The 27,443-nt window shown below is 40.3% G+C and overlaps 1 pseudogene; it reads left to right on the top strand.

The window, feature by feature from the left end:
• On the top strand, window positions 1-26,457 carry LOC149390308 (uncharacterized; annotated as a pseudogene).
• Window positions 26,458-27,443: the final 986 nt, after the last annotated feature.

A 27,443-nucleotide genomic window follows, 5' to 3' on the forward strand; every position in this document is an offset into this window, starting at 1 on the left:
ATGCATATAGAAAAGAATGTATGCGACAATCTACTGGGTACGTTGCTGAACATTGAGGGGAAGACGAAAGACACAGATAAGGCACGGTTGACTCTGGCGGACTGGAACATACGGCACGAGCTTCATTTGTATCAAGAGGGAGATAGATGGATGAAACCTCCGTCGTCATACACTCTGACACCTTCAGAACGGAAGCGGTTTACTGAGTTCTTGAGATCTGTTAGATTTCCTGATGGGTTTGCGGGGAATTTGAAGAAGAATGTTACCGCGGACGGGAGGTTGACGGGTTTGAAGTCTCACGATTGTCACGTGACTATGCAGCGACTATTGGCTCCTTCTATTCGGCCTTTTCTGGATCGAAGCATTCGAGATGCCATAATAGAGCTCTGCAACTTCTTCAGACTTATTTTCTCAAGAACGGTGGTAATTTCAGATATTGAAAAGGCACAGGAGGATGTGAAGCTTATATTGTGCAAGTTGGAGCGAATTTTCCCACCTGATTTCTTCACAATCATGGTTCATTTGGTAATGCATCTACCGGAGGAAATTATTAACAGAGGTCCGGTTCATATGCGGTGGATGTATCCATTTGAGAGATACCTTTGAACGCTCAAGAACTTTGTGCGTAATCGAGCTTGACCAGAGGGTTCAATTGCCGAAGCGTATGTTGTAGACGAAGCATTGACATTCTGCTCAAGGTATCTAGAAGGCGTTGAGAATCGTTTCAACATGCCCCAACGAACAGACGTCGCGTCTAACTTCGAAGGTGTCGAACGGGAGTTATCGGTGTTTCAGTCATCAAGTTGTCGGCCTTACGGGAAGATGACCACGATACGCTTAGATGAGAATATACGTTTGCTCGCTGAGTGGTACATTTTAAGAAATTGTCCCGAAATTGACGATTTCATGAGGTAAATGAGTGAAGTAAATGAACTTCAAAAATTTATACTAAATGATGTATTAAATGAACATGAATTTTATTTCAGTGAACACATAGATCTCATGGAATTAGAAGGTCGGCCGGATGTTGAAGAAGCGCATCGACTCGAGTTCCCAAAATGGTTTTGGAAAAAGGTATTTGACTAACTTAAAGAATATGGTTAAACTATGTATGATTAAACTAAGTTAATGGTTATATGTAGGTGTTTCGTATGACCCAAGACGAATTACCCGTATCCTCTGAATTATACGCATTGGCATTGGGACCACATTTCGCACCAGAGACGTATCCGTGTTGTGTAGTGAACGGAGTTAAATTTATCTCCCGTCAACGTGATAGCAGAAGAACGACTCGGAATAGCGGGGTATGCGTACCAAGTGAAGGAGGCCACGACTTCTACGGTCAAGTAGAAAACGTCATTGTCTTGACTTATCAGAACGATTGTCGTGTCGTCTTATTTCAATGTCAATGGTTCGGTGACCAAGATCCGAGGAAAACGACACGCAACGACAACAACTTGAAAAGCGTGTATGTGGCAAAAGAATGGTACAAAGACGAGCCATTTATTTTGGCAACTCAAGCAAAACAAGTTTTCTACTTGGAAGATAACTTGAATGGTCCTGATTGGCGAATCGTCGAAGAGTGTAATCATCGAAATGTGTGGGATCTTCCTGATATTGACCTCGTTCTTGGTCAATCTTCGTCTTCAGTTCAGTTGTCGGTGGAACCGTCAGATTTAGATTCACTGTCGACGCGTCATCAGTCTGCGAGACCAGAGCCCGTGAGCAACGAAGGACTGGACTTGGAAAATATTGAAGAAGAACAGTTAATCGATGACGAAGAAACTGACAACGAAGATTTGATGGAAGAAGATGATTTGTCAGACGATGATGATTGATCGATAGTATATAACGTTTTTCTTTTAATAACTAAATTAACATATTTAAATTATTACGAATGCATAACTAAATAAAGTTTTTTTTGAATTTCAGATGGTTGCGGCTACAGGAGCCGGAGGCAGCGGAGGCGGGGATGACTACCTATCCCGTCTCCCGAATTATTGCGAGTCGGCGCCCGTACGCCATGGCGTCGAAGAAGCCGACGAGGATATCGAACCCGCCGTGCGTGGGCCGACGCTCGGGAAACGATCTGAGCGTCACGGCGCCCTGGAGTGAAGGAAGTCATTATTTATAACGAGGAGTTTCAGTCAATCTTGCAGCCAGAGCGAGAGATGGATCCGGATCCCGTGACGTTCGCGAACACGCTCGGGTTGGTCGTCCGAGACAATATCTCGCCTACGGTCCCAAGGTGGACGACTGCGAACGTGGGGCTGGCGAAGGAGGTCGAGATCCGATCAGCAATTCGAGACAAGTACGACATTCGAGTCGATGGTGATGCAACCGGGAAGAAGAAGGCGATTGTCGATGCCGAATCATTCGAGACGCAAAGACTCGTCTTCGTGATTGGAAGCATACCTTGCGGTCATGGTTCGACATCGACTGCAAGAGCAGCGTACAGGTGGCGCGGTCGATGAAACCGAGGATCGTTAAGCTCGACACCGAATGGGAGACGCTTATAGAACGATATTCGAGCGATGAGTTTAAGGTAATTAAATCATTTACGTTAAATATGTGTTTACCCTTTTATTATACGATTTGTTATTTACGTGTACGTTTACTTATATTACATGCCATACAAGCAAAGAACAAGGCGAATCGCGCGAAGAAGAAGACGAAGAGTCGACAGGGGACGATTGGATTCTTGACCCATCGCATGAAGAACGTAAGTTTTATGTTTATATGATACTTCAAATCGTTAAAACTATCTAACGCTTGAAATTTTGTTTACATGCAGAAGAGCGCAGAGACAGGCGCTTTCGAGAGCTTGTTTGCGAACTACAAGCGCCAACATCAGTCCGACAAGTCCGAATGGCTGACTCCTGAAGCCTCTGCACGTTATGTAAGTTTACATTTATTTTGTCTTATTTTTCGATTAATATATACTAACTAGTTAATTATATCAGGATCGACTGGTCGATATGTTCAACACGTTGCGAGCGGAGGCTGAGCAACAAGGAGCGGACGTTGATATTTCCGTCCTAGAGAACCAGGCGATCTGCGATATTATGGGTTCGCGGACTGATCACTTGACCGGCGTCGGACGTTTGGTGCCACAGGGAGCACGGATGGCGGCTGACCTCGCCGAAGTCTACGGTAGTTCGGAGGTTGGGACATCGCATCCAAGATATATCTCATAGGAGGTGTTCACCTCGACCTTCGTCTCTTTCGCCGAGGTAATACAGAGTCAGGTGCCCGGCCTCAACCTGAGCTCGTTTATGCCTCAATTTTCGCATAGTTCGCAGCAGGCTCCGTCGACCCACAGCCAGCAGACTCCGACGGCCGGTGTCCAGACTCCTACGCCTGGCGTCCACACTCTGACAGGCGGCCAGCAGAGGACTCCCGATGGTAGCTAGCAGACGACGCCTGGCGGTCCGAGTCAGTCTACTGATCATGAGCACATTGTTCCGCCGCAGCTTGAAGAGTTTCAGCGCCAGCAGAAGAGCGTTTCACGTCGAGGAGGGGGAAACGAGCGGCGGGAAGACAAAGCAAACGTCGCGACTACTGTTTTATTAGATATTTTGTGTATAGTAGATTATTATTTACATATTTCTCGATAATCGAAAACGTAACTGGATTTTATATATAAGTTGATTTGGATAATATAATTTGGTTTTTATTTGATTTTTCATGTTAGAATTTCATAAACGAAAAACAAAATAAAAAATAAATAATTAACGACGATAAAAATTAATAATTTTAAAAATCGAAAAAAAAAGTTTGTAACTAGCGACGACAAAGTCGTCGCTAATTATTTAAAAAAAACTTATTAGCGACGACTTTATCGTCGCTAATTCGTGCGCGAAATTTTCCCGCGCGAATTAGCGACGATTAAGTCGTCTCTAAATAATTAAAAAAAACTCCTCGTTTAAACATTTAGGGACGAAAAAATCATCGCTAATATCGTCGGTAAATATTTAGCGACGACTATTTCGTCGCTAAATATATTTAGGCACGGACATTTAGCAACGATAAAAATCGTCGCTAAATAGATTTAGCGTCGATTATGTGGTTATTAGCGACGAAATAAATCGTCGGTAATGGTGAGATTTGTTGTAGTGTGGTCAAAGATATGCATGTACATGCAATTAAAATTATGAGCTTGAAAATCGTTTTCGAAAGTTTACTAATTTTGTGACAAGTTAGAATTGTTTTCTTATATTTTTTTAATTTAGTGCTCATGGCTTTAAATTAAAAATCATGTTGATTTTCTATGAGTTTGGGATGATATTAAAACACATTAGAATCAGTTCTAAAATTTTTTAATTTTTTATAATGAAAAACGTGTTTTTATGTTTGAGAAAATTTCGAGTAATTTTGTGACTAGTTATTTTATCTTTCAAGTTTCGTTTATTACTCGTTTTGTTTTATGTTTGTTGTTATTTTCTTTTATACCATGTTAATAAAACAGATATAAAAGCTTTAACAACTTCCTAAAACGTTCTGTTACACTCGATTCTCTTTCGCAATCAAAGTCCGAACTTTAATTATTTCCAGTTTTATTCGAGCTCGAGAAAATCCTCAGTAAAAGTCGCATAACTCTTAGCTCAGAATTCGAAATTTAATGATTCTAGAATCAAATTAAAGGTCTGTTTGTCCTTTTTCCAATGAAAATGGTTTTAAGTCAAATGCACATCGGAGCCGCAAGTTATGGCGATTTTACTCCGAGGTGCACGACTGTTCCAAATGTCTAGTTTTTTAGAATTAATGAATTCTGAATTTAGGATCCGACTCCATGTGTTATAGAACTCTAATGAGAAAATTTCCTTGAGAAAAATTGTTTTTTATAAGATAATAAACATAATGTGAGAGATTAAAATGTTTTGATTTTTTAAAGTTTAATTGAAATTGAATTTTTATAAAACCAGTTTGAATTCTGAAAAACCGTTTTCGTTTTCAAACGTGAAAATATTTTGTCATCCAAATCAAATAAGTTTTCAAAATTTTTTCAAAACTATATCTATATCAGATATGTTCAAAATCTATATGTTCTTGAAAATTTTAGTGGGAGGTCTCCTCGTATACGAGCCGAAAAATAAAAGATATGTAATCTCAAACTTTCAAGTGTTCAAGTGAGTTTGAACTTCACACTTCCCTCATGCACTTTCCCGAATAGAAAATAGGAAAATGTCCGAGTATGTACCTTGTGCCTTTATGCACTAACACTGCTCTTCCATGAACATGAAGATCTAGGATTCCTTTCTAGTAGTCCACTTTATCGCTCTATAACTAGGAACTTTGTTTCCAAACTTACAAAGGTAATGTGCCAACTCCAAAAACTAAGTGGGAGGGTTATACTTGTTGTTTTTAACCCACGCTCCCCAACACTAATGAAAGACGCAATTTACGTGAAACTAAGAGTCACTATTGTGGCCCTCTCTTCAATGGGAGTACTCTATGGCGTTTTTGCTTCGATCGTTGCTCAATGAGCTACGTTCGAAAGTGAGACGATGAAGACAAGGCCTCTCTTGGGGGATTGTTTTTTCAAAGTTCACCTTTTGGACTAAGTGGTTGGTTACACACTTAGGCTCAATCACTAGTAATCCTCCCTTGAGGCTCTGCGAAAGGATGTGAGTGATCAAACCAATTTAAAAGGTGGCTAGTCAAAATTGGTGTATTGACATCTTGGCAAGCATTAATGATGTGTCATTTACTTATAAATGGAGATTTTTTGCGGCCTTCTCGTGAGGGAGTAAATTATCATTTGAATTATAACACCTTTGGATTTTATCAAACGTTAAAAACTTAAATCTTAAACAAAAGACTACTCATAAAACACCTCGAAGGAAAAAATTACGTCGACTGGCAACGTAACCTCGACATAGTCCTTACTGTCGACAAGCACAAATGGGTTCTCACCACCCCCTGTCCTCAAACGAATGAAGATTCGAAACAAGTTGAGAAAGACGCCCTAGCTGTTGGAATCGATCTAGGGTTTGAGAAAAAATAATTAACGCTTCGGTAAGCGGCGGAATTTTAAAAATTTTCTTTTACAAGTAAAACAGTTTTTACTAACCTAGACAAAGAGCAAGCACATGTAAATAAAAACTATTATGAGCATAGAAGTTTACTAACCTTTCTTGAAGCTTGAACTTTGAGAAGCTTTTAGAAAGTTGCAACGCTCGTCTCCCTCGCAGCACGTCTCTCTTCCTTTCCTCGGCACCTCGAGCAACCACGAAAGTTTCTATCACTAAATCACTCGAAAGAAAAGGAATTAGTGAGTGGGCACTTTTAAACACGACGACTCGAGAACAAGTCTCAGAGTCGAAGAGCTAAAACCACTAGGTCAAATGAGGACCTAGGTGCCAAAACAAAAACCTTAAATAACTAGAGGGAGAGAGAGAGGATCGGCCACAAGGTCTAGAGAGAGAAGCTCTCAATCTCTAACTTATGTGGGATGACTAGAATGAGAGGAATGAGGCCTCTATTTATAGGGGAGGCATGAGCAAATCTTATTTCCTCTTTTCTACCCATGTTGGACGTTCATGACATGTCATGCATGTCCTTGGATTTGTTTCCTCATTTGTTCTCTCTTAGTTGGCCGAAAAAGCACTTTCCTTCTAAAGGAAATTTGTTTCCTCTTTTTCTTTTGGCAAGTATCTTCATACATCAATGCACAAAATAAACTCTCTTTCCCACTATGGCATGAACGAAATTCAGCCTTATTTTCCTTGGGTTGGACGAAATTTGAGCTTCTAGAAGGAGCTTCTAGATGTTTCTTCAATTGTTCATGACAACATAAGAAAAGCCCATTAAGAATTTTCAAGTAAAATTCTATGAAACGAAATTAATCCTCAAGGCCCAATTACACTAATATGGCTGAGTAATATTTATTTCATTTGTCATCATATGACAATGTCAAAAATAATTTATTGACATTCATTTCGTCCTATGTCCAAAAGGACTAAAATACCCTTTTGACAATTTTCGTAAAACTTGTCTCGTTTTTGTTTTGACTTAGCTTCTAGTTTAACTATTCCTACTCGATGTGATTCATGACAGTGACCTCATGGATCCAAATGAACAAAGCTTGAGCTAACTGACTCCACTAAAGAGTTGACACTGAAAATCTCTCGGTTCAAATGAATTTGTTTTCTACTCAAGAATTCGACCTAATTATGATGAGTGGATCCACTGAATATTATCTATGTTTACCCTTCATGAATGTCATCAGCTAGTCGGGATTTACTAAATTACCATTTTACCCTTCTAGCTGTTATTTCCTCAACTCCTTTGTCGCTTGTGAATAAGTTAGAAACAATGTATTGACGAGGAGCTAACAAGTCACATTGTTTCATCCAAAAGAGTCAGGACTCAATTTGGACACTGGCCAGTTCATTTATTCACACTCCAAGGAACAAAGCATGAGGTGACATACATTGCATTTCAGCAATCTTGTACATGAATTCCATATCTATGAGAACTTCACAAAGTTACTCATGACAGACTCACAACTTAGTACTTCACCAATAGGCCTTGTTCGGAATCACATAGTGAGTCCGAACTTTGACTTTCTCAAATGAGAATACTAAGGTGTGAAATGGCATGTCTCATTTCAGGATTAAGGTAAGCATGATGCAATTCATACATAGTGACTTCGAGACATAAGAGGTTAAATGGTTTGTTCTTATATTGTCTCTAGAAGTGCACTGGTCAATTCAGTACCTTCGAAAGATACCTAGAAGAACTATAGAGTCCCCAACTCTCAATGCCTCATAACCAGACATCATAGATTCTTCTAACAATCGTACTGAGATCAATAGTCCTTTGACCCTAAGATTGCGAATATATCGTTTTAAGCAAACTACGAAGAGTTTGTTCATGCAAATCTACATTTGTCTCTTCGTAAGTTGTTAAGTTTGTTTATGGACTAAAAGACTAAGGTTTTATCATAAAGCTTCAAACAAAGAAAGAATGAATGAACGTTTCAACTTTATTATTAATGAATAAGCAATTACAAGCAAGAGTCTTCGTAAGACTATATGACATCAAATGTACATAAATAGACACTACTACTCTTCTTGTGGGCACCATTGACAACAAACTCCCACTTGACTCAAAGAAGATGTGAGTAGTCCTACATGCCTAATCCCTCTCGAAGTTGGTCGAAGACCATGTTCGCTAGGGCCTTGGTGAATAGATCTGCCAGAGATCTACTTCACCTCCACGTCTCCGCGTTGCGCGATCTCTCGAATCAAATGGTATTTCCTCTCAATATGTGTAGAGCGCTTATGGCTTCGAGGTTCCTTTGAGTCAGCGACAGCCCCACTATTATCACAATAAAGGGTCATGGGCTCGTCGACTTTTGGAACAATTTCCAAATACTTGAGGAATTTTCTAAGCCATACAGCCTCTTTGGATGCTTCACAAGCAGCCACATATTTTGCTTCCATTGTGGAGTCAGCAATGCAAGATTGCTTAATACTTCTCCACACATTAGGTCCACCATTAAGGATGAACACAGATCCTGAAGTGGATTTCCTGGAATCCTTATCCGCTTGAAAATCGGAGTCGATATATCCCGTCATAGTCAGGTCAATACCTGAGTATGTAAGCATCAAGTTCCTAGTTCTTCGAAGATACTTAAGCATATGCTTAACAGCAATCCAGTGCTCGGGTCCAGGGTTGGACTGGAAACGGCTAACTACGCCAACGGTGAAACAGATGTCAGGTCTAGTGCAAAGCATAGCATACATGAGGCTTCCTACGGCAGAGGCGTAAGGAATTTTCCTCATGTCTTCAATCTCTTGTGCAGTCTTGGGAGACTAATCCTTAGAGAGTGAAACTCCATGCCTAAAGGGTGTTTGGCCCTTCTTGGAGTCTTGCATCGAGAAGCGATCCATTACCTTATCAATATAAGATGCTTGAGAGAGCGCCAGGGTCCGGTTTTTCCTATCTCGAAAGATTTGGATCCCCAGAATGTACGCGGCTTCTCGTAGATCCTTCATATCGAATTGCTTTGCCAGCCAGACCTTAACCTCAGATAACTTACCCACGTCATTACCAATGAGTAGTATATCATCGACATATAGTACCAGAAACACAACTTTGCCTTCGTGTATTAACTTGTAAACACAAGGCTCATCTATTGACTGTTCAAAGGCGAAGCTTTTCACAGTTTCATCGAATCTAATATTCCATGACCTAGATGCTTGCTTTAGTCCATAAATGGACTTAAGTAACTCACAAACCTTGGTCTCTTGACCTTTTTCCACGAAACCGTCTGGTTGAGCCATATTAATGCGCTCGTCAAGATTGCCATTCAGGAAGGCCGTCTTGACATCCATTTGCCAGATCTCATAGTCGAGAGCTGCAGCTATGGATAGGAGTATGCGGATAGATTTAAGCATCGCGACTGGCGAGAAGGTTTCTTCATAGTCAATCCCTTCTTGTTGGGTATAACCCTTCGCCACAAGTCGTGCTTTGAACGTCTCGACGTTCCCGTCAGGACCCCTTTCCTTCTTGTATATCCACTTACCCCCTACGGGTTTAATCCCTTCAGGAAGGTCTACAAGTTTCCAGACATTGTTGACATACATCGAGTGCATTTCAACTTTCATGTCGTCAAGCCAAAGGTTTGATTCAGAACAAGCCATCGCTTGGCTATAGGAAACAGGGTCATCCATGTCGGAGACGGCTACAAGAGAGTCTCCATAAGACATGTACCTGTCAGGCTTTTGAGTAGCCCTCCCACTACGTCTAAGTACTACTTGACGAGATTCTGATGAGTTAGGTTGTGTTTCAGTTGGGGTAAGAACAGTTCTTACAGATGAGGTAGAAGCTTCCTCACCCAACTTTTCTTCAAGCACAATTTTGCTTCTAGGTTTTGCATCTTTCATAAAGTCCTCCTCGAGGAAACGAGCATTCGTGCTAACGAAAGTCTTATCGTCCTCGGGACTATAGAAAATGAAACCTTTAGTTTCCTTTGGATATCCTACAAACAGGCACAATTCTGACCTACTAGCCAACTTGCTAGTCTTTTGCCTTAGCACATGTGCATGGCAACCCCAAATTCGGATGTGGCCCAAACTTACTTTACGGCCAGTCCATCTTTCATAAGGAGTACCAGGAACCGTTTTAGACGGAACTTGGTTCAGAATGTAAGCGGCTGCTTCGAGGGCATATCCCCAAAAGGAAAGCGGGAGTGACGAGTAACTCATCATCGATCTAACCATCTCCATAAGAGTTCGGTTTCTTCTCTCTGACACTCCGTTTTGTTGAGGTGTGCCAGGTTCGGTAAGCTGAGAAGCGATACCTTCTTCTTTAAGAAAGTCATCGAACTCTCCAGACATATACTCACCACCTCGATCAGATCGAAGGGTTTTGATCACTTTGCCAGTTTGCTTTTCCACTAAAGCCCTAAAGACCTTAAATACGTTAAAGGTCTCGGATTTGTGTTTAAGCAAATAGACAAACCCATATCGTGAGTAATCATCGGTGAAGGTGACGAAGTATTCGTATCCTCCACGTGCCTGTTGGCTGAGCGGACCACATACATCAGAATGTATTAGTTCCAGCAACTCAGTGGCTCTTAGACCCTTATCGGAGAAAGGTCGCTTAGTCATTTTTCCTTCTATGCAGGATTCACAAGTAGGTAGTGAACCTATTGCAGAGGCTTGGAGTGGACCGTCCCTCACAAGTCTCTTAATCCTTTCTAGACTGATATGACCAAGTCTTAAGTGCCATAGGTGTGTTGATTTTGTTAGATCGGAGGATTCAGAAAGTTTGATCCTCTTTGGCTCCCTAATTAGATCATTATCTATTTCGGTGTCTAAAAGAGAAGGTTGAGTGGGATAGATGTAAAAAAGACCATTCTTCATACATGCATCAGTGACAAAAGAATTAGAAAAAGAAATACGAATTCCATTCTTTATAAACTTTAAACAATAATCTTGCTCTAGAAGACGAGCAACGGATATTAAGTTCTTCCCAAAGGTAGGAACAAAATAAACATTATTCAAGTTTAAAGTGCGGTCTTCAAAAGACAGCGTCACGGATCCCAAAGCCTTCGCAGACACCAGGCTCCCATCACCCAATTTGAAACAGAACTCGCCTTCATCTAAGCTTTTGGTTTTCTTGAAACCATTCAAGGAACAGAAATATGGTTAGTAGCAGCGGAGTCAAGAATCCACGTTGATACATTATCAGCTACTAAGCATGCTTCGGTGACTAGTACAATACTATGTTCCTTTGCTTTGAGATAGGCGGGACAGTTCTTTTTATCGGCCTTGTAAGGTCCCTTCTCAGTTCTAGAGGCGGAGGCTTTGTGCTCAGTAGCATGTGCCTCTCCTTGATTCCTCTTTCTCTTAGTGAGACCTATAGCAGTGTGAAGTTCCTCCATAAGCTTGGTAACAGTGTACTCTAGCTTGTTAATGGAGTAGTTCATCTTGGAGGTATCAAGAGATGCGGGGAGAGTTTCTAAGATCATATCTATGATATTCTTCCCATCAATCTCAGATCCTAGGATTTCCATTTTACTCAGATGACTAATGATCAATATCATAAAGTCTCTAATAGGAGTCCTAGCCTTCATGCGACAGTTCATAAATTGTCGGACTGCTTTTTGCCTTGCTAGACGCCTTTGCCCTACAAACATCTCATGGAGATTGGCGAGCATGTCGGCGGCAGTCTCGATGTCACGATGTTGTTGTTGCAACACATTGTTCATTGATGCTAAGATATAGCACCTCACAATCTCATCGGAGCAGAGCCAGGCCGCCAAGGCGTCTTTGTCCTCTTGAGTTGAATCATCATTCGTCAGAGGAGGACACGGGGTAGTGAGTACCTATTTGTGCTTGTTAACGGTAGGTATTATGTCGAGGTTACGTTTCGAATCTATGTAGTTTTCGTTTTCGAGTTTATTCGAGGAAAGAATTGTAGAGAGAGGGTTGAGAGACATATTGCCTATAAAAGTTGAAACAAGTTTATGATTAGTCTTTGGTTTAGGATTTAAGTTTTATTAAGACTTTTGTAAAATCCAAAGGTGTTATAAACCAAACGATAATTTACTCCCTCAAGAGAAGGCCGCAAAAAATCTCCATTTATAAGTAAATGACACATCATTAATGCTAAGCCAAGATGTCAATACATCTATTTTGACTAGCCACCTTTTAAATTGGTTTGATCACTCACATCCTTTCGCAGGGCCTCGAGGGAGGATTACTAGGGATTGAGTCTAAGTGCGCAACCAACCACTTAGTCCAAAAGGTCAACTTTGAAAAACAATCCCCCAAGGGGAGGCCTTGCCATCATCGTCTCACTCTCGGACGTAGCTCATTGAGCAATGATTAGAGCAAAGCGCCCTTGAGTACTCTCATTTAAGAGAGGGCCACGAGGGTGACTCTTAGTCCGGCGACACTTGCACTTTTCATTAGTGTTGGGAATCGTGGGTTACAAACAACAAGTATAACCCTCCCACTTAGTTTTTGGAGTTGGTTCATCGACTCTTATAAGTTCGGAAACAAATTTCCTAGTTAGAGAGCGACAGAGCGGACAACTAGAAGAGAATCCTAGATCGACATGTTCAGAGCAGTATTAGTGCATAAAGGCACAAGGTACATACTCGATCTTTTCCTATTTTCTATTTTGGGAAAGTGCATGAGGGAAGTTTGAACTTCAACTCACTCGAACACTTGAAAGTTTGAGATTACACATCTTTTTATTTTTCGGCTTGTCTACAAGAAGACCTCCCACTCTAATTTTCAAGAGCATATAGATTTTGAACATATGTGATATAGATATAATTTTGAAAACATTTTGAAAATTTATTTGATTTGGATGACAAAATATTTTTCAAGTTTGAAAGTGAAAACGGTTTTTCAAAATTCAAACTAGTTTTGAAAAAATTCAATTTCAATTAATCTTTCAAAAATCAAAACTTTTAATCTTTACACATCATGTTTATAATCATATGAAAAACATTTTTGCTCAAGAAAATTTTCTCATTAGAGTTCTATAACTCATGGTAGTGGGGTTTGAAAATCCGGATTTCTAAAAAATTGGAGTTTCAGACAGCCGCGCACCTCGGAGTAAAATCGCCATATCTGGCGGCTCCGATGTCGTTTTGAGCCGAAACCGGTGGCATTGGACAGAGGACAGACAGAGCTTTAATTTGATTCAAGAATCATTAAATTTCGATTTCTGAGTAGAGAGTTATGCCACTTTTAATGCGGGTTTACTCCAGCTCGAAGAAAAATAAATAAATTAAAGCTTGGTCCTTTTTAGGTGCGAAAAAGAATCGAGTGTAACGGAACGTTGTATGAAGGTTGTTAAAGCTTTTATTTGTGTTTTATTAGCAAGGTAATAACAAGGCATAAAAGAAATAACAACAAGCATAAAACGATTCAAGTAAAAATAAGAAACTAGCAAGATAACAAAACTAGTCACAAAATTTTACTCGAAATTTCTCAAACCTTTAAAACACGTTTTTCAATATAAAAAATTAAAAACTTTTAGAACTGATTCTAATGTGTTTTAAAAACATCCCAAAATCATAGAAAAACAACATGGTTTTTAATTTAAAGGCATGAGCAATAAATTAAAAAAAAATCTAAGATTACAATTCTAACTTGTCACAAAATTAGTAAACTTTCGAAAACGATTTTCAAGCTCATAATTTTAAAAACATGTACATGCATCTCTTTGACCATAGCTCTGATACCATTTGTTGGAATCGATCTAGGGTTTGAGAAAATAATTAACGCTTCGGTAAGCGGCGGAATTTTAAAAATTTTCTTTTACAAGTAAAACAGTTTTTACTAACCTAGACAAAGAGCAAGCACATGTAAATAAAAACTATTATGAGCATAGAAGTTTACTAACCTTTCTTGAAGCTTGAACTTTGAGAAGCTTTTAGAAAGTTGCAACGCTCGTCTCCCTCGCAGCACGTCTCTCTTCCTTTCCTCGGCACCTCGAGCAACCACGAAAGTTTCTATCACTAAATCACTCGAAAGAAAAGGAATTAGTGAGTGGGCACTTTTAAACACGACGACTCGAGAACAAGTCTCAGAGTCGAAGAGCTAAAACCACTAGGTCAAATGAGGACCTAGGTGCCAAAACAAAAACCTAAAATAACTAGAGGGAGAGAGAGAGGATCGGCCACAAGGTCTAGAGAGAGAAGCTCTCAATCTCTAACTTATGTGGGATGACTAGAATGAGAGGAATGAGGCCTCTATTTATAGGGGAGGCATGAGCAAATCTTATTTCCTCTTTTCTACCTATGTTGGACGTTCATGACATGTCATGCAAGTCCTTGGATTTGTTTCCTCATTTGTTCTCTCTTAGTTGGCCGAAAAAGCACTTTCCTTCTAAAGGAAATTTGTTTCCTCTTTTTCTTTTGGCAAGTATCTTCATACATCAATGCACAAAATAAACTCTCTTTCCCACTATGGCATGAACGAAATTCAGCCTTATTTTCCTTGGGTTGGACGAAATTTGAGCTTCTAGAAGGAGCTTCTAGATGTTTCTTCAATTGTTCATGACAACATAAGAAAAGCCCATTAAGAATTTTCAAGTAAAATTCTATGAAACGAAATTAATCCTCAAGGCCCAATTACACTAATATGGCTGAGTAATATTTATTTCATTTGTCATCATATGACAATGTCAAAAATAATTTATTGACATTCATTTCGTCCTATGTCCAAAAGGACTAAAATACCCTTTTGACAATTTTCGTAAAACTTGTCTCGTTTTTGTTTTGACTTAGCTTCTAGTTTAACTATTCTTACTCGATGTGATTCGTGACAGTGACCTCATGGTTCCAAATGAACAAAGCTTGAGCTAAACACTTGGACTCAAAAGTTCACAAACCTTTTTCAAGTTTAGCTTAATGCCAACTGACTCCACTAAAGAGTTGACACTGAAAATCTCTCAGTTCAAATGAATTTGTTTTCTACTCAAGAATTCGACCTAATTATGATGAGCGGATCCACTGAATATTATCTATGTTTACCCTTCATGAATGTCATCAGCTAGTCGGGATTTACTAAATTACCATTTTACCCTTCTAGCTGTTATTTCCTCAACTCCTTTGTCGCTTGTGAATAAGTTAGAAACAATGTATTGACGAGGAGCTAACAAGTCACATTGTTTCATCCAAAAGAGTCAGGACTCAATTTGGACACTGGCCAGTTCATTTATTCACACTCCAAGGAACAAAGCATGAGGTGACATACATTGCATTTAAGCAATCTTGTACCTGAATTCCATATCTATGAGAACTTCACAAAGTTACTCATGACAGACTCACAACTTAGTACTTCACCAATAGGCCTTGTTCGGAATCACATAGTGAGTCCGAACTTTGACTTTCTCAAATGAGAATACTAAGGTGTGAAATGGCATGTCTCATTTCAGGATTAAGGTAAGCATGATGCAATTCATACATAGTGACTTCGAGACATAAGAGGTTAAATGGTTTGTTCTTATATTGTCTCTAGAAGTGCACTGGTCAATTCAGTACCTTCAGAAGATACCTAGAAGAACTATAGAGTCCCCAACTCTCAATGCCTCATAACCAGACATCATAGATTCTTCTAACAATCGTACTGAGATCAATAGTCCTTTGACCCTAAGATTGCGAATATATCGTTTTAAGCAAACTACGAAGAGTTTGTTCATGCAAATCTACATTTGTCTCTTCGTAAGTTGTTAAGTTTGTTTATGGACTAAAAGACTAAGGTTTTATCATAAAGCTTCAAACAAAGAAAGAATGAATGAACGTTTCAACTTTATTATTAATGAATAAGCAATTACAAGCAAGAGTCTTCGTAAGACTATATGACATCAAATGTACATAAATAGACACTACTACTCTTCTTGTGGGCACCATTGACAACACTAGCGGCCTGGCTTTATGAAGAATGTGTTGCAACAACAACATCGTGACATCGAGACTGCCGCGGATATGCTCTACAATCTCCATGAGATGTTTGGAGGGCAAGGACGTCAAGCTAGGCAACAAGCGGTCCGACAGTTTATGAACTGTCGTATGAAGGTTGGAACTCCCGTTAGAGATCATATGATGCTGATCATTAGTTATCTAAACGAAATGGAGATCCTTGGATCTGAGATTGATGGGGAGACTAAAATAGACATGTTACCAAGGCAAAACCAAGGAAAAATGTATTGTACTTGTTACCAAAGCTTGCTTAGTATCGGATTATTGACTCCGCTGCTACTAACAATATTTGCTGCCCCTTGAGTGGTTTTAGTAAAAGCAAAAGATTAGAGGATTCTGCTTCAAGTGGAGTGATGGGAGCGTGGTGTCTGCGAAGGCTGTGGGATCCATAACGCTGTCTTTTGAAGATCGCACTTTAAATTTGAATAATGTTTATTATGTTGATTCCTTTGGGAAAAACCTAATATCTGTAGCTCAACTTTTCAAGCAAGATTATTATTTAAAGTTTATAAAGAATGGAATTCGTATTTCTTTATCAAATTCTTTAGTCACTGATGCATGCATGAAGAATGGTCATTTTTACATTTATCCCACTCAACCTTCTCTTTTAGACACCGAAATAATAATGATCTAGTTAGAGAGCCAAAGAGGATCAAACTATCTGAATCCTCCGATCTAATAAAATCGACATATCTCTGGCACTTAAGACTTGGTCATATCAGTCTAGACAGGATTAAGAGACTTGTGAGGGACGGTCCACTCCACGCCTCTGCAATAGGTTCATTACCTACTTGTGAATCTTGCATAGAAGGAAAAATGACTAAGCGACCTTTCTTAGATAAGGGTGGAAGAGCCACTGAGTTACTGGAACTAGTACATTCTGATGTATGTGGTCCTCTCAGTCAACAGCCATGTGGAGAATACGAATACTTAGTTACCTTCACTGATGATTACTCAAGATACGGTTTTGCCTATTTGCTCAAACACAAATCCGAGACCTTTAACGTATTTAAGGTCTTTAGGGCTTTAGTGGAAAAGAAAACTGGCAAAGTGATCAAAACCCTTCGATCTGATCGACGAGGTGAGTATATATCTGGACAGTTCGATGACTTTCTTAAAGAAGAAGGTATCGCTTCTCAACTTACCACACCTGGCAGACCTCAAAAAAATGGAGTGTCAAAGAGAAGAAACCGAACTCTTACGGAGATGGTTAGATCAATGATGAGTTATTCATCACTCCCTCTTTCCTTTTGGGGATATGCCCTTGAAACAGCCGCTTACATTCTGAACCAAGTTCCGTCTAAAATTGTTCCTGGTACTCAATATGAACGATGGACTGGCCGTAAAGTAAATCTAGGCCGCATAAAGATTTGGGGTTGCCCTGCACACGCGCTGAGGCAAAAGATTAGCAAGTTGACAAGTAGGTCAGAATTGTGTCTGTTCATTGGATATCCAAAGGAAACCAAAGGTTTTGCATTCTATAGTCCCGAGGACGACAAGACTTTTGTTAGCACGAATGCTCGTTTCCTTAAGGAGGACTTTATGAAAGATGTAAAACATAGAAGCAAAATTGTGCTTGAAGAAAAGTGGGGTGAGGAAGCTTCTACCTCATCTGTAAGAACTGTTCTTACCCCAACTAAAACATAACCTAACTCATCAGAATCACGTCAAGTAGTACTTCGACGAAGTGGGAGGGCTACTCAAAAGCCTGACAGGTACATGTCTTATGGAGACACTCTCGAAGCTGTCTCTGACATGGATGACCTTGTTTCCTATCGCTAAGCGATGGCTTGTTCTGAATCAAACCTTTGGCTTGACGCCATGAAAGTTGAAATGCACTCGATGTATGTCAACAAAGTCTTGAAACTTGTAGACCTATTGGTGAAGTACTAAGTTGTGAAGATGTCACGAGTAACTTTGGGAAGTTCTCATAGATATGGAACTCATGTACAAGATTGCTGAAATGCAATGTATATCACCTCATGTTTTGTTCCTTGGAATGTGAATAAATGAATTGCCCAGTGTCCAAATTGAGTCTTGACCCTTTTGGATGAAACAATGTGACTTGTTACCTCCTCGTCAATACATTGTTTCTAACTTATTCACAAGCGACATAGGAGTTGAGGAAATAACAGCTAGAAGGGTAAAATGGTAATTTTGTAAATCCTGACTAGCTGATGATATTCATGAAGGGTAAACATAAAAAATATTCAGTGGATCCACTCATCACAATTTAGTTGAATTCTTGAGTAGAAAATAAATTCATTTGAACCGAGAGATTCTCAGTGTCAACTCTTTAGTGGAGTCAGTTGACATTAATCTAAACTTGGAAAAGGTTTGTGAAATTTTGAGTCCAAGTATTTTAGGTCAAGCTTTGTTTATTTGGATCCATGAGGTCACAGTCACAAATCGTATCGAGTATGAATAGTTAAACTAGAAGCTAAGTCAAAACAAGGACGAGACAAGTTTTACGAAAATTGTCAAAAGGGTAATTTTGTCCTTTTGGACATAGGATGAAATGAATTTCAATAAATTTTTTGACATTGTCATATGATGACATATTATCACTCGGCCATAACACATTTATTGGGCCTTGTGGATTAGTTTTATTTCATAGAATTTTACTTGAAAATTCTTAATGGGCCCTTCTTATGTTATCATGAACAAATGAAGAAACATCTAGAAGCTCTTTCTAGGTGCACTATGGCCGTCCAACCCAATAGAAAAAGGAGAGATTATTATGTGCATTGATGTATAAAGATACTTTCCAAAAGAAAAAGAGGAAACAAATTTTCTCCATAAGGAAAGATGGAATTCGGCCAACAAGCAAGAGAGAAGCAAAAGAGGAAACAAATCCAAGCCTTCTAGAAGGTCTCTTGGCCGTGTGAATGAGGAAGGAAGGAGAGCAAATTTTGCTCATGAATATGTGATATTCTATAGAAGAGGAAACTACCTTGTTGAAGGTAATTCCTCTCCTATAAATTGAGCCTTCATTCCTCTCATTCTATTCATTTCAAAGTTTTAGAGATTGAGAGCTTCTCTCTCTTGAATATTGGCCGCCCCTCTTTCTCTCTCTCTAAGTTTTTGTTCGTTTTTTTTTGGCACCTACGTCCACATTTGACCTAGTGTTTTAGCTCTTCGAATTTGAGACTTGCTCTTGAGTCGCCGTGTTTAAAAGTGCCCACACACTAATTCCTTTCTTTCTTGAGTGATTATTGTGATAGAAGGTTTCGTGGTTGCTCGAGTTCCCGAGGAAAGAAGAGAGACGAGCTGCGAGGGGAGACAAACGTTTCAACCTTCCTAAGGCTTCTCAACGGTCAAGCTTCTCAAAGGTTAGTAAACATATAATGCTCATTAATAGTTTTAATTTATATGTACTTGCTCTTTGTCAAGGTTAGTAAAAACGTTTTACTTGTTTTAAAGAAAATTTTTAAAATTCCGCCGCTTGCTCGAAGCGTTAAATCTTTTCTTAACCCTAGATCAATTCCAACAGTCTGCTCAGTACAAAGTCAAAGGGAGGATACGAATACTTCAGTACCTTCAGCGATGATTACTCAAGATACAGTTTTGTCTATTTGCTCAAACACAAATCCGAGACCTTTGACGTATTTAAGGTCTTTCGGACTTTAGTGGAAAAGCAAACTGGCAAATAGATCAAAACCCTTCGATCCGATCGAGGTGGTGAGTATATGTCTAGAGAGTTTGATGACTTTCTTATAGACGAAGGTATCGCTTCTCAGCTTACAACACCTGACACACCTCAGCAAAACGGAGTGTCAGAGAGAAGGAATCGAACTCTAATGGAGATGGTTAGATAGATGATGAGTTATTCATCACTCCCTCTTTCCTTTTGGGGATATGCCCTAAAAACAGCAGCTTACATTCTGAACCAAGTCATGTCTAAAACGGTTCCTAGTACTCTTTATGAACGATGGACTGGCCGTAAAGTAAATCTAGGCGAGGGGTTGCCCTGCACATGTGCTAAGGCAAAAGACTAGCAAGTTGACTAGTAGATCAAAATTATGTCTGTTTGTTGGATATCCAAAGGAAACCAAAGGTTTCACATTCTATAGTCCCGGGGACGACAAAATATTCGTTAGCACGAACGCTCGTTTCCTAGAGGAGGACTTTAAGAAAGATGTAAAACCTAGAAGCAAAATTGTGCTTGAAGAAAAGTTGGGTGAGGATGCTTCTACCTCATCTGTAAGAATTGTTCTTACCCCAACTGAAACACAACCTAACTCATCGGAATCTCGTCAGGTAGTACCTCGATGTGATGAGAGAGCTTTCAAAAGCCTAACAGGTACATATCTTACGGAGATACTCTCGTCGCCGTCTCCGACATGGATGACCATGTTTCCTACAACCAAGCAATAACTGGTTCTGAATCAAACCTTTGGCTTGATGCCAGTAAAGTTGAAATGCACTCGATGTACATCAACAAAGTCTGGAAACTTGTAGACCTTCCCGAAAGTTGATCACCTCACGCACAAGATTTCTGAAATGCAATGTATATCACCACATGCTTTGTTTCTTGGAATGTGAATAAATGAACTGGCCAGTGTCCAAATTGAGTTATGACTTTTTTGGATGAATCAATGTGACTTGTTAGCTCCTCGTCAATACATTATTTCTAACTTATTCACACAAGTGACAAAGAAGTTGAGGAAATAACAACTAGAAAGGGAAAATGGTAATTTTTATAAATCCCATCTAGTTGATGATATTCATGAGGGGTAAACATGGATAATATTCAATGGATCCACTGATCACAATTAAGTAGAATTTTGAGTAGAAAACATATTCATTTGAACCGAGAGATTTTCAGTATCAACTCTTTAGTGGAGTCAGTTGACATTAAGCTAGAACGTGGAAAAGGTTTGTGAACTTTTGTGTCCAAGTATGCTAGCTCAAGCTTTGTTCATTTGGATCCATAAGGTCACTACCACAAGTCATTAGAGTAGGTTTTGTTAAAGTTGTAGCTAAGTCAAAACAAGTTCAAGGGTTGAACTAGGCGAATTTTACGAAAATTGTCTAAAGGGTAATTTTGTCCATAAGGATGTTATAAATGTCAAAATAAGATTTTGGACATTGTCATATGATGACAATGTTGATGATCCACACGGCCAACATGGACATTTGGGCCTTGAGGATTTAATCTCATTTTACGGAATTTTATGTGAAAATTCTACATGGGCTTTTCTTATATTTTCATGAACAAGTAAAGAAACATCTAGAAGCTTGTTCTAGATGCTTAAAACCGTCCACCATCATAAGAGAAAGAGGGAATTATTTTTTGCATTGATGTATGAAGATAGTTGTCAAAAAGGAAAAGAGGAAACAAATTATAGCACATGTGCTATATAGCTTGGACGACCAAGGTTAGGAAAAAGGAAAACTATTTCCAACCTTGGTATTTTGATAGGAATGGGAAATAAAATTTTTGCTCATGAATATGTGATATTCAATAGAAAAGAGGAAACTACCTCATCAAGGCAATCCCTCCTCCTATAAATACCACACCTTATTCAAAATGTTGTACACACAAGATTTTGAGATTAATAGCTTCTCTCTCTAGAACTTGGCCGCCCATCCCTCTCCCTCTCTCTCTCTCTCTCTCTCTCTCTCTCTCTCTCTCTCTCGTTTTGCTCTTTTGTTTTGGCACCTAGGTCCTCATTAGACCTAGCATTTTGTTTTAGCTCTTTGGCTCAAAGACAAGTCTTGAGTCATAGTGTTTAAAAGTGCCCACACACTAAATCCTAACCAAACTCGAAAGACTCTAATGGTAGAAACTATCGTGGTTACTCAGGTTAAAGAAGACACGAAAGAGACAAGCTAAGTGGGGAGATGAGCGATTCAACCTTTCTAAAGGCTTCTCAACGCTCAAGCTTCAAGCGAGGTTGGTACCGAGTGAAAACTCTTTGTAGATATTAATTTTAAATTATATGTTCATCCACTTTTTCTAGGTAGTAAAATCGTTTTATGTGTTTTAAAGAATTTGTTATATTATGCCGCTTGCTAGAAGCGATAAATTATTCTTAATCCTATATCTTTTCCAACACCTTGAGTCCTGTGTATATTGAATACGAACACGACCAATAAGGATCTGCTATGTATTAACCAAGTAATGGAAATAGGTCAGTAACAATTCTAAAAAATATGTTCAATGATATCACACTATAGTTAGTTGTGATGAGATTGAAACATGATGTGGTACAACTAGTCTTGGTGGCAAAGAGATGTATAGCTATAAAGTCTGGTGTATGATCTAACTGTAGCGAAGCGTTAATGTGTTGTATGGTAGATTGATTCACTAATGAACGACTTGACTTGACCTTATAAAGGTAAGTCAAGGATCACTTGCAAAGTAGCATGAACTAAAGAATGTTAAAACGAGAAATGCGTTGATGATACAAAATAGATTAAGGTGAGACTCCATATGATGGGAATCTCAATCCTGGTCAGACTTCTAGCTGTCTGTATGACATGGCTAAGAATAAAATGACCAAAAGGAAATACCTTATCTTCTCTGGTCAAAGTGGGAGATTGTTAAGAATTCTTGCCCACGAGAGAAAATAAATAAATGATTACTAAATAGAATAATTGTTTACTTTATTAGCATCATATGATTAGCGGGTTGAGGTCTGAATATGAGAATCAACAACTATCATCCATAGCCTCCGTATTAAACTGAGTCACGTGCTGGTCGATGACTAATACATGCCTAGACAGCTGTATCTAAAGTCATATATGCGGAACATTAGTGAAGGTTGATCACGACGTCCGAGCATTCTACACATGAGGTAAGTATACGACCCGGACAGACTTTGGTTGTAGATGTATCATTTAAGTACCGTTACAACACACTAACCGGGGTCGCTATGATGGTCACAGTGAGACTTGATCTAAATCCTGAAGTGATCATGGACACTGGATCATGTAACTCTTTGACTCATTCACTAAAAGGCTACTATTATGCTAATCACATCTTATGTCTTGGGAGTTTCGCAGCATGATTCGAGTGGGAAGTGCTTGACAGATACGGTAACCAGCCTTCCTGAAAGAAGGTCAATGTTCACTCACCTAAGGGTTGATTTCAAAACCGATAGATTACCGGCAGTTCTAAAGTTTGTACGTTCGGAAGAATCTTTCGCAGGGGAAGCAACAATGCTTAGGGTATATCTGTATCACGAAAGGTATAACAGATAAATTGACCTTTCTCGATACGGATTGAACCTGGAGGATCTTTATCATGTAATGACTAGATCAGTGGACACTCGTCAGGATGAGTAAATACAAATCTAGTATAAAGGAGAGTTAAGTCTTGGCGTATCTAGGTGGAGTTTGACCAAGATTAGACAAATCGATGTGGAAAAGAGGAATGATTTTTTCGTCTTTTCATCAGATTTGTTAAGCTTCTATTACTAGGTCCATAGTCTTTGATTTGGCTTCAATAAGACAAATAAAGAACCTCTTATAATTATGTGTTTCATTACTATAATCTCACAAGCTGTAATTGTGATTGACAACATCAATTATGAAATATTGGTATTTGCAGAATTAAACAATTATTTATGGTAGTATTAGTTATTTATTATTTGATCAAGTAAATTAATAATTAATTTTGCTTTGAGCAATTAGACCTTGCACAAAATGAGGATGTCGAATTTTAGGGTTATGGGCACAAGGATTTGCGCCAAACCCACATGGTCGTGTGCTTTAAATTTCGTTCCTCATATATTTGTAGTTACCATTATTTTCTCTTTAGTTGTTTAAATAAATGAGAGAGAAAAATATTTAAAAAGAAATAAGATATTGTCATTTATTCTCTCTCATGAATATTAGGAGAGAATAATATTTAACAGGAAATAAGATGTTGTCCTTTATTCTCTGTGATGAATATTAAGAGAGGATAATATTTAAAAGAAAATAAGATATTGTCATTTATTATCTTGCATGAATATTAGGAAAGAATAATATTTAAAAGGAAATAAGATATTTCCTTTATTCTCTCATAATTAAATATTCTTTATTTAAACAGGAAATAAAAATCTCATAGATATTGATCTGATGGCTAAGAGAGAAAGTATGATTCATGATATGAGATCTAAGGGCTAAGCGTTGATAAGTAGTGTGGACACAATAAAAGAAAATAATATATTTTGGAAACTAACAAGAATATATCATTTCCACTACTATAAATAGGGGGTTCATGAGAAGAGAAAAACACACTTGTGCATTCAAAAAATTCAACCAAGAGTCTCTACCTCTCTATTGGCCGAATTCTCTCTCTCTCTCTCTCTCTCTCTCTCTCTCTCTCTCTCTCTCTCTCTCTCTCCCCCCCCTTGGAATATTGCTCTATTCCGTTCTAAGAAAATAAGAGTGAGATCGTGAAACAATATTTGTTTCTTGATCGTGCGAGATTAAAGAATGTGGTCCCACGCCGTATTTCTTTATTAGTCCGAAGATTACGTTTCGGAAGACTACGGTGTCATCAAGAGGAGTACGCGGATCAAAAAGCTTGAAAAAGGAGATCAATGCGTTCAACTACGTGGATATGAAAGTTTGAAGAAGGAGATCAAGGTGTTTGAAGACGGATTGTGAAAGCTAGAAGTTTTCGTTCGTGAGCCCAATCCGTGAGTTCTCTATGAACCTTGTTCTTTGTTCTTACTGGTTGCTTGACATGTTTGAATGCTTTCATTATTTAATAAAGTAAATCTAGATCTTGTTAGATAACCATACTTTTAATTAGCTCTTGTTAGTGTAATTAATTTATTCCGCAAGTTATATGGTTATCAAGAAAAGCACATAATACCAATAAGTGATATTAGAGCGATATTGTTCGTGTCTGATATCCTACGTCTTTCACCAACGAGTGGTATCAGAGCGATTCTTCGATCTCTCGGCGGCGCTCGGGAGTCCCCGGGAGCACTTCGGAATCTTTGAGAACGAGAAATCGAGGATAATTCGCTTCAGGCCAAGGATGGCATCCAGAGAAGCAAAGAGAAGTCTCAAGTTTCTTGAGAAGGAATGGGATGGCTTTCCCCTCAATGAGAGGAGGTATTTATAGTAGTAAGAGGGGCCTAGAAGGCTTGTATTTCATCCATGTGGGACTGGAGAGCGCGCTCCGCCAAAATGGTGAGCGTGGCATGGGCGTGTCTTGGCGCGGTGCGTGGCCAGCCTGGCGTGGCGCACCGTGCGCGATGTGCACGCGCGCATCCCTTCCAGGACCGCGTGCGCACGCTCTCCTTGAGGGGCACGCGGCGCGCAGCTTGCTGTGTGCGCCTAGCCGGCGTGGCTTGCTGCGCGCGCGCGCTTTCCTTGAGGGGCGCGCGGTGCACGGCCTGTCATGTCGGACTTTTGTGGACCTAAGTGGTGTTCGTTTATCCGGCCCGTTGGACGTTCGGGACTTGAGATTTCATGAGTTGTGTGGAACATGAAAGTCCATACTCGAGGAATCAAGGTCGACATGACGATTTGTTATTGGACTCGTGTACACGTGACTCAACTTGAGGAGTTATGACTCAACTCGAGGTGCAAGGCCCAACTCGAGGAATGAGGCTCGACTCGAGGAGTGTGACTCGACTTGATGAGCTATGACTCGATTCGAGGAGCATGGCTTGACTCGAGGAGTGAGGCTCGACTCGAGGAGTATGACTCGACTTGAGGAGCTGAAAGTTTGGCACGAGGACTCGCCTGTCGACTCGTGACGGAAGGCTTACAGCTCTTCAGGACCTCCGGCCTGACCATCGACCCTTTGAACGGCGTGTCTTCTCGGTGTCTCGGATTTTTTGAAAATGACCGACAACATTAGCCCCCAGGTACGTCGCTCGAGAGGCTCCGGGTGGTGAACTTTCAGTTGTTTCAGCCGGGTGTTTGAGGAAAATTTATTTCCCAAAGCTTCGCTGTTGCGAAGGTTTTGTGACTATAAAGAATATTCTCACAATTGCATGTGCTCTCTCTCGCTTTTCCGTCTTTCTCAACACGAGCGTGTGATCAACACGTGGAGGAGGATCCAAGCGGATATGAGGCGTAGCTCGACGTGGACGAGGCGGACGCGATTGCATCCGTCGCTATATCCTCAGAGCAAGGGAAGGTGAACGCGCAAGCAGGCGGGGGCGTGTGCAGAGGCGGACTAGCGTGTCACGGCTTGTTGACCTTTGCGCAAAGTCCTGCCAAGTCTTTCTCCGATGGCGTTTTGTTTTATGATATCTTCAAGCCGGAGTCCTGGGACTCGTCGATAACTAGCATGGCAATTATTGTTTAATTGTGACTTGTTAGGGGAAGATCATGGCCTCCATCTCGGCAAGCTTGGAAGGCGACTACACTTTTGCATTTCGCAAAGGCATGCCCATTCCGAGATCTCGGAGACGGAGGTTGATGCTGCGGGCCGATGCTTCGAGGAGATGGAGTGGTATCTAGTGGAAGGCGCTACCGCTCCGGAGGGCTTTGACTGCTCAGGGATCGACGCTAGAAGTTCGATCACGCATCGGGCATAAGTCGGTCTCACGGGGGCATCCACCATTCCGACTTTGGTGGGGCTTCTCCATCTGCATTCGGAAGATCGACCCTTATTCCCCAGTCGTGAGTGTAGGTCTCAGTTGAGGCCTTTAGAGCACTGTCACTCCGATTCTGGCTGAATCTTCTGCCAATGCGGGGGCAGATAGTCACCATTGAAGACGTGAAAGGACATCGTAATGAGTAGCGACGTGGACTTCTTATGTCATGGTGTTTTTGACACCCAGAGGGTAAGTTTCCCTCTGTTTGTCTTTTCACTTTGTTTTGCATACATCTTGCTTTGGCTAACCTGCTTTTCAAATCGCTTTAGGTGCTGGCTCTTGCAACCCGAGGCGAGAAGATTCTACACAAGCTCATTCATCTCATGGGACTCTTCCAGGAGGAGCTTGCTCGAGCGAAGTCTCGGCTAGCCCAGGTTGAGCGAGGTTCTCGCTCAAAGGCGGAGTTTGCGAGTCTTCGAGAGCAGCTTCAATTAGCTCGTGTGGAATGGGGAGTCTCCCAAGGCGAGTGTGATCGTGCTCATTTGGCGGTGGCGAAGATTGCATGAACTACGCCTAGTATGGCGGTTCAGGTACGCCTTGTGGCAGCTTCGAGTGTGTTGCAATTAGTCATCATATGCAGCACCTTGTGGCGACTTAGAGCACGTCATGAGACACGACTTTGTGCGTTGTTTAGGCGTCTTAGGCACATCGCGAGGGATGGCTTAGATGCACCATGTAGGCTTCTTAGGTGCGCCATGTAGGCGTCTTAGATGTGCCATGTAGGCGTCTTTAGTGCGTCATGTAGGCATCTTAAGTGCGTCGTGAGGGACGAGTTGGTTGCGCCATGTAGGCGTCTTAGGTGCATCGCGAGGGACGAGTTGGTTGCGCCATGTAGACGTCTTACGTGCGCCATGTAGGCGTCTTACGTGCGCCATGTAGGCGTCTTAAGTGCGCCATGTAGGCGGCTTAGGTGCGTCGCAAGGGAT

This window comes from Urtica dioica, chromosome 7, assembly GCF_054948205.1.
Source record: "Urtica dioica subsp. dioica isolate 48M chromosome 7, U.dioica_male_clone48M_v1_H2, whole genome shotgun sequence".
Classification (NCBI taxonomy): Eukaryota; Viridiplantae; Streptophyta; class Magnoliopsida; order Rosales; family Urticaceae; genus Urtica; species Urtica dioica.